Here is an 8,948-nt window from a genome sequence, read left to right on the forward strand (position 1 = left end):
CTCATTGTGGATCATTCAGGAGGGGCAGGTATCGGGAACCAGAACCCTGAGGCTCTGGGTTAGCAAAGTTCCTGGAACTAGCTACTCCACCTTTTTTGGCTTGTGGCAGAGGTTTTCCATGCCCCCTTTTAGGTAAAAGTTATACATTATACATTCTAAGATTCTCCAGCCTTTCAGTAGGATAACTTTTGCTATGATGACCAAAGCAACTTGGGGAAGAAAGGATTTATTCAGTTTACACTTTCACAATACAGTTCATCATCAAAGGAAGTTGGGACAGAAACTCAAGCAAGGCAGAAATCTGGAGGCAGGAGCTGATGCAGAAGCCATGGATATGTAGTATTTACTGGCTTATTTCCCATGGCTTGCCAGCCTACCTTCTTATTGAACCAAAGATCACTAACCCAAGAATGATACCACAAGCAATGAGCTGGATACTCCCCATCAATAAATAACTAAGAAAATGCCCTACAAGCTTGCCTACTGCTCAGTCTTATAAAGACATTTTCTCAGTTGAGGCTCCTTCCTCTGATGACTCTAGTTGGTGTCAAGCTGACATTAAACTAAGTAGTATGGGTATTGCACCTAATGTGTTGCTTTTATTGTCTAAGTGACTAACACAAAAAGTCTCATTTTTCTAACTCCAAATGTAACTCAACCATTTAGAGAAGCCACTACCAAATGGAATTGCATGTATTTGTGTGTGTGTGTGTGTGTGTGTGTGTGTGTGTGTGTGTGTTTCCATGCTTCCCCTCTGGCCTTTCTCTTCTTATAATGGAAATGAGATTCAATACTATGCTCCTCTTTGGATTCTGGTCAAGTTATCTAACCAAATTACTTCTCAGAGGTCCCCAGCTCTCAACAGCGTAGTCAGCTTACATTTCTGAAGGGATAATCCATGGTCAAGACATAGCAGCATATATGTCTATCCAGGAAAGGCAATGCAATGGGAGAGAGAGAGAGGGAAATAAACAAGATACAGGCACACACAGAGTGAAGAGCAAGTGAGGCTCAGAAGGAACCAAGCCTGCTTACACCTTGATCATGGACTCATAGCCTCCAGAATTTTAAGAAACCTTGTTCCTTGCTTTAAGCTTCCACACAGCTCAAATAAACCAATATACAGCTCTACCAGATTTCTTTTTAACTGCTACATAGGATTCTATTTTATGAATGGACCATAATTTATTTAAATAACTCCCTTTTATGTTAGATGTTTAATCTCTCTCTTCCTTTTCGATTATAAAAATTACTAAAATAAAAGGGAAGTTGTTTTTCTGAATGTTTATGTATTTCAGATTCATCGGGAAAGAGTTCTGTGTTGAATGAGAAGCCTCTCTTATACTTATTTCCTGGAATCTTGGGCCTGTATTTGTACTGTCTGTTAAATACTCTGCCGTGGTCTTTCCCAGGAGTTATGTATCTTCCTATCTTTCTTTTTAGATTACCCATTTTATTTCTTAGACTTTATTTGACCTTCCTGAAGAGTCAGCTTTCAAAAAGAAAGGTTTAAAAAAAAAAAGTCATTCACATACTTAGCCCCAGAAAAATAACAGAAATTCCAGCTCCATGGCTCTGTGGTATGGTCTGGGGGTCAGACTGAGTCTCTAGATTCAGGGGGTGGGGGCATCATCTCATCAGATCCCTGAAATTCCTTAAACTTGCAAGGGGTCTCCCTATAAAGGACCTAAGAAGCAATGGGACACTAGCAGTCAATATGGCTGGCAGTGCTAAATATGTCCTTGCTGGACACTCTGGATCCCTCCGGGAATAGTTTTGGGTGGAGACAGGCTGTGGCGTGACAGTGTGGGGGCGTTCTCTAAAGCTAATTTCAAAGAGTTCGACACATTTAACACAGACTTGTTTCTGGCACAAAGCATAATCCTCTCTCCTCCCCTAATTTCTCTTACCTAAAAAGGTCACTGCCACATGGTTTCAGAATGCTGTCTCCTTGTTTAGAAACCTGGCTCTCCGTGTCTATGATGGCTCAGCGTCAAGATTCAACTTTGGGCATACCAGAATCTAACTCTGCTCAGCTCCCACCCCAAAGCAGTCAGACACATGGCCTTCCTCTAGACATGGTCCTCACCACCCACACAGAGGCCTCGGAAGACGCCTTTCCGCACTTCTACACGTGGTCTCACCATTGGACTGTCTTGGTTCCATAATCCTTGAATATAGTGAAGAAATCACAACATTGAAAAGGAAGAGGAAGATGGAAACAGAGAAGGAATAGACCTGGCCTCAAGATCACCCTTCTTAGCCACTCCCATTCCCAAACCACTGGCCATCTCCCCTCTCTTCTCCAGCCTCCAAACTTGACCTATAATTATCTCTCCCTCTTCCTCCATGAAACTACTGGACAACCCTGTACTATTTATTCACTTTCTAATATACATAAGCACAGTTCCCTGATCTGGACCACACACCTTTTAAGGAGGAAGGCCATGCTTTGCCTCTGAGCACATACTGCCACGTGTGCTCAGTTCATAAAACTGAACTGAAAATACTGTCTACCACTAAGTCCATGCAAGTAGCCGAGTCAGAAACTCAGCTGTTGAGAAATCTCCATGGGACTCAAAGTCGAGGAGAACCCAACCTGCTGCTCCTAGTCCTAAACCCTCCAGAGTGTCTGTCACTTATCAAGTCTTACAAAAGTCAGTTTTCTTGTCTACAAAATGGGGTTAGTTATATAGTGTACTTTATAGTATATACTATACTATACTATACTATACTATATATAGTATATATAGTATATATATATACTATATATAGTATATATAGTATATATACTATACTATATAGTATAGTATATAGTGTACTTTCTCAAGTTGTTGTGAAGGCAACCCGTATGTAAGTTTATACAACTTGCAATCTATAAACACACTGAACATATGTGTGTAGAAAACTCTTGTTAGCAGAGCAATAGCTATATTATAGACTTCCTGGAGCAGCCTGGATGGTCCTCTTCAAGGCTGAGACAGAGGAAGCTACCCACTAGACCACAGCACAGAGTTCAAAGTAGACTCCTTTGTTAAGAATGGGAGAGAGCGTGATAAATAAATTAGCACAAGTATTGTTTTCCCGGTCCTTGACTTCAAAAACTTCTTATAGCATTGAGGGAGCTCAGGAAACCCCGGAGGCAGTAGCAACCCTGATGCTGAGATTTCCCAATAATGTGTTCTCCTGCAGAAGCACAGCCCACAGATGAAAACCATGCCTTGAGCAAGGAACTTCCTAACAGGAGTGGAGAAACATGGAAGTTTCCAAAGTACAAAATCAAAATGACACATATCCTTTTGTTTGAGACCCAGGAGACAAGAGCTTTTGAAAATCCCCTTGGAGATGATATTTTGATTACAAGGAATCAACGGGTCTATACAGATCTATGCTTGGGAGGGAGACTGTGAGGACGATCAGAGCCTGTGTCCCATCTAGTAACTGAGGAAGTGGAACTATCAAAGAACAAGTCCTTTCCACAAGGTTTCTGGCTAGCGGAGCTGTGGTCTTTCACCCAGGATAACTTGCCCAAGAAAGTCAGTCAATTTAAAGGAGGATAGATCTGTTCGGGCACATAGTTTCAAAGATTTTCATCTGGGGTCATCTGGCTCTTTGTTTCTGGGTCTTGATGAAGCAAAACATGGTAGTGGGAGTGTGAGGGAAGATTATTCACCTCATGGCAGCCAGGAAGAGAGAAAGATGAGATAGGCAGACAGGCAGGCAGACAGGCAGGCAGGCAGACAGACAGACAGACAGACAGAGGAAACACAAAAAGTGGGACTTTCTGCTTTCCCTTTTTATTCTTTTTTTTTTTTTTTTTTTGGTTTTTCGAGACAGGGTTTCTCTAGCTCTGGCTGTCCTGGAACTCACTCTGTAGACCAGGTTGGCCTCGAACTCAGAAATCCTCCTGTCTCTGCCTCCCAAGCGCTGGGATTAAAGGCGTGCACCACCACTGCCCGGCTTCCCTTTTTATTCTATCCAGACCCTTTAAGGTGTGTCTTTCACATACACACACACACACACACACACACACACACACACACACATACACATTCACAGATGCACCCAGGAGTATGCTCCACTAATTTCTTGGGCACCACTCAATCCAATCTAATCAATAATCAAGGCTGACCATCAATGTAGTTGCTCAAGCCATTGGACCCATCTCCAAATAGGTGGGTTATGAAGAAGTAAGAACAAAACAAACATAGTACCCCAGACTCATGGGAACCAGGAAAACATTCCATTCAGCAATAAGGTATTTATCTAATAATCTGTAAAGCAATAAGTGGGTCAAGCTTTCTCAAGATGTTAGGAACAAAAGAGCAGCGACCTAAACTATTGGGAATCTCCATTTCAGATAGAGGCTGGGCAGCAAAGAGATTCAAACAGGTTTTGTAAGGAAGCTTTTCTGATCCAAATATTTAGCACTTCTCATTCTGAAGATGTTCATTTTTTCAGCCTGATTCCAATCCACTTGCCAGTCCAGTCCAGACTATATTCCACTTAAAGCCGGGGGTTCCTTATGGGTAACATATGTTACTGAAACATGTAGCCACAATATCTTGTAACTCAGTGATATTGTCCCTAGAGTTAATAGAACTCAGCTAACATATGCTTCTGCTATTCTCATTCTGAGATATGCACATTGGAATATATTATGTACAACATATGGTTAATTGAAAGATACAGGGGGTATATTAAAAAATAAATATGTCTATATGACCTGTGCTGAAATACATTTGAAATATCATCCTGTTGCCTTTGCAATAATGTTTGTAGACTCTCTCTGACATATTCTCTGATCTCTCTATCCTCCTGTCTTTCAATTTCCCATGACTTCTAGTACATTTTCCCAGAGCCAAGCTAACCACAAAATACTAAGACCAGAGCTCTGGGAGGTGTGATAGAGGAAATTAAGACAATGTGTAGAGAGGTATGGTGGGAAGTGAGGAACAGCAGAGAGTCAGTCATCCCTCTCCCTCTAAATTCTGGCAATATTATGTTTTAGAAGCTTAGTCCCAAGGGTTATTGAGCATTTCTGCTCTTCTCCCCTCACTGGGCCATTGTTTATTCACAGGTAAAGACTCTCAGGGACAGGGCGCTGCTTTGAAAAGGCAGAGAAGTTGTTGAAATGTGAAACAATACCCTGCGGTGTTATTTTGTAACAATTTCCTCAGAGATGGAAGCTTTCCATCCTGCAGGGAAGTCCAGTAAGCAGCAAAGTAAACAAGGCAAAATAACTTCAGGAAGTCCCTAAAAGTGACCAGATTCACTAGGCCTCTCCCTGCCAGGGTAGAGACCAAATTACAGAGAAGACTGAGACCAGCCAAGCATCCTGAAAGATGTAGAAAACAGCTGAGACTCCTGGAAGAGATTTCAACCAACCAAGTCACTTGAAAATGACACTCTCAGGCCTGCTCAGTTGTCTGCAGGCTGTGCATTGTGCTCCAGGTTTCCAGCTATTGTGAACTGTCACCCATGCTGGAGTAGGCTTTGGTAATGCAGCTGTCTTTGAGTCATTTCTGCTCCTAAAAGTAACCCTAATAAAACTCACTGGCTCACCGAGCTGGACTTTGATGGTATCTGGACTTTGGTCTGTCATGGGATGCCTACCTGGGGTGAGAAGACCTGTGTGTTGTGTCTCCCCAGAGAAAAGTTTAGTCACACACAAGTGTTAACTCAGGCTTGCTGCAGGAATCTCTAGCATGGTCTTTCTGTTGCATCTGTTCTTCTCCCAGTCCAGGCTCACACTGGCTCACCAGAGCTGTGGGCTGATTAAACTCTGATCTGATTTGAAGGACATATGTAAAATGGGTTTCTGTTGCTAACAAAGCAAGAGCTCCTGCCAGTGCACAGGAGTCCTTCCTTGTCAGACTCTAGCCAAGCCCCCAAGCCCATCTGCCTCTCACGTATTGTATTTATCCAGCCATAGCAAGATTTTGAAAACCAAACTCCCTGTGATATTCAACACTCTAGGGAGCCTCCTTATCCTCACAACATTTATTCATTCTTCCAGGCTTAGCTTAAGTACAATTTCTTCTAGAAGGTCTTTTCAGATCAACTCAGAGTCCTGCAGTGGCTTCTGATGGTGTCACATAAATAACACAGAACCCTCACACCAGACCCCATCATACTGCCTCCTAGTCTGTGCTTGTACCTGCTTCCTATCCAAATGTCTTGATGAACTGAACAAGGGGAGTCATTGGACAACTCATTCCATAACTATGGAGCTCCTAACTCTTCCACTTACAAGCCACAGAAACAATGTCCCTAATACCTCTGGTTGTAAGTTTCTTCATATATAAGCAGGGGCAATGATAGATTATAATTCAAAACATGGTTATAAACACAAGGTATTTGCCTCTGTTAGTTTTATGTCAGTTTTACACAGTCAAGTCATTTGAGAAGACACCACAACTGAGGAAATGCCTCCAAATACTGGCCTGTAGTCAAGTCTGTGGGAAAGCTTATTGACTGGTGATTGATATGGGAGGGTCCAACCCACTGTCAATGTTGCCACCTCTGGCCCAGTGGTTTTGAAAGTATAAGAAAGCAGGCTAAGCAAGCCTTGGGAAGCATGACAGGAAGCAACATTCCTCCCTGGTCTCTGCTTCTGTTCCTGCCTCTCCTACCCTGACTCTCTTTGTTGGAAAGTGTAAGCTAATAAACTTTCTTCCTCAAGTTGCTTTTGGTCACGGTGTTTTATCACAGCAATAGAAACCCTAATGAAGACCACTTTTAATATACTGTTGACCTTAGGAGTTGACTCTTGTCACTATTGTCATGGCTGTTCTTGGTTGTCAACTTGACTACATCTGGAATTAACTAAAACCCAAATGACAGGGTACACCTGTGAGGAATGTTCTCTTAGTTAAATCATTTGAAATGGGAAGAGTCATTTTAATCAAGATCTTTTGAGGTAGGAAAATCCACTTTTGATCTGGACCACCCCTTCTGGTGGCAGCCTATAGAAGCACATGGGAGAGGGAAGACTTGGTTGCTCTTTGCCTGCTTCCACTCACTCTCACTGGCCAGTCCATTCCTTCAGCAGCAGTAGAGCTGACTTCTTTAGGATTCTGGTATATACTGAAAAACCAGCTGAGGCATTGAGCCTAGTGGACTGAACAACTAACTACTGGATTCTTGCACTTTGTGTTGCTTGGCAGCCATCTTTGGACTCACAAGCCCACTCTGTAAGCCACTCTACTAAATCCCCTTTCTAGATATATAGATTCACTCTATCATTTCTGTTCTCTAGAAAACCCTGACTAGTACAATTATTGTATTATTACTGTGTGCCAAACGCTGACTTAGTGCAAGGACAATGAAGTCTCAGCTCCTTAGAGTACAAGTCGATACAAGCAATGTATGCAGTATCAGGACCAAAATGGAGAGAGAACCAAGAGAGCTCAGGATGGAACTCCTACTGCTAGGATCAAAATAGTATGGAGCTAGAAACAAAGGAGGCAAGTCTGACATACTCCGGATGAGTTATACTGACCTGTATGATATTATGATGTAAGGTAGCCAGGGGAACCATCACCAGAGCCAGTGCAGGCTGTTTCAACTTTCAGTCCCAAAACTAGGAGTCTCTCCAACTCCGTCCTCATAACCCATTTATTTATTCCTTCAACCTCTAGGTCCCAGCCCCCAGCTAACAGCATGGAGTATAACCCTAGGGGTCCAAAAATGGTTAAGTGTGGACATTCAAGAGCTTTTCATAAAGCCATGAGCGAGTGTGAACCCTCTAGGAAAGTATAATAAGTGAACTAAGCAGAAAGCTGCACGGAACACTAGCTAGTAAAGGCTAAGAGGGAAAGACGAGCTCATGAGGTCTTCTTTCCCTCTTAAATGAATTTAAAAGGTCCACAGAAAGAATAACTCTAGCTCAAAAGCCCCAAGGAAGCAAGAATACCTTTCTTGATATTCTCTGTGCTTAATGTCTGAGGATGCATACACAAGATTTACAGCATACATGAAGGAGAGACTTTTTTCCTTCTTTGATGCTAGAGATTAAACTTGGGGCCTCATGGATGCTAAGCATGTGCTCTTCCACTAAGATTCAGTTAAAACATCTGGATTTGGGGCCAGCAAAATGACTCAACAGTCAGGCATAGTAGCCCACACCCTTAATTCCAGGCAGGTAGGTCTCTGTGAGTTCAAGGCCAGGCAAGGCTACACAGAGAAACCCTGTCTTGAAAAACTAACAAAAATTTTTAAATGGCTCAACAGGTAAAAGTGCTTGCCCACTAAGTACAACAATCTGAGTTTGATGACCAGAACCCACACTGTAGTGGGAGAAAAACCACTCCTATAACCTCTGACCTCCACCTACAATGTAACCTCACAAATATACACATGTATCCAAGATGGGGGAAAAAAGAGGCAATCTTAAAAATAACTGGATTTAAACACTCACTCAAATTCAAAGGGGTCTGAAAGGCTCTTCACAGGAACAGAATGCACCTATTATCTACCTTGCTTGTCTTTGATTCTTCAACAGCAAAGAGAGACAGGCCTTGAGCTTCTGCATCTCAAATGCCTTGTTCTCAGGAAATACAAGCTAAAGAACTTAGTACAGCCATCAGCCTGCAACCTAAATAAAAGCTCTCTATGAAGAGATGAATCAGATGTGATAAAATAATAACAACAAGCTGTGAGAGACAAACACATGAATGTCCATTATTCCTTCATGACTATTCTTTCAGTTTATGAAATCTGATATTTTCCACAGTAAACATCTGAGGAAAGAGTGAGAAATTTAGTCTCCAGAGCATTGGAGAGTGGCAGCCCCCAGAAGGCAGACTTCCTGTTAAGTCATGAGACCCTGGAACTGGAACAGGGAAAGCCCCAGGCATGGTATTTCTACTGTTGTTTTGTTTTGTTTTTATTCTTTTTGTTTGTTTTGGGGGGGTTGGTTTGGTTTTTTGTTTGTTTGTTTTGGT

This window comes from Mastomys coucha, unplaced genomic scaffold, assembly GCF_008632895.1.
Source record: "Mastomys coucha isolate ucsf_1 unplaced genomic scaffold, UCSF_Mcou_1 pScaffold23, whole genome shotgun sequence".
Taxonomy (NCBI): Eukaryota; Metazoa; Chordata; class Mammalia; order Rodentia; family Muridae; genus Mastomys; species Mastomys coucha.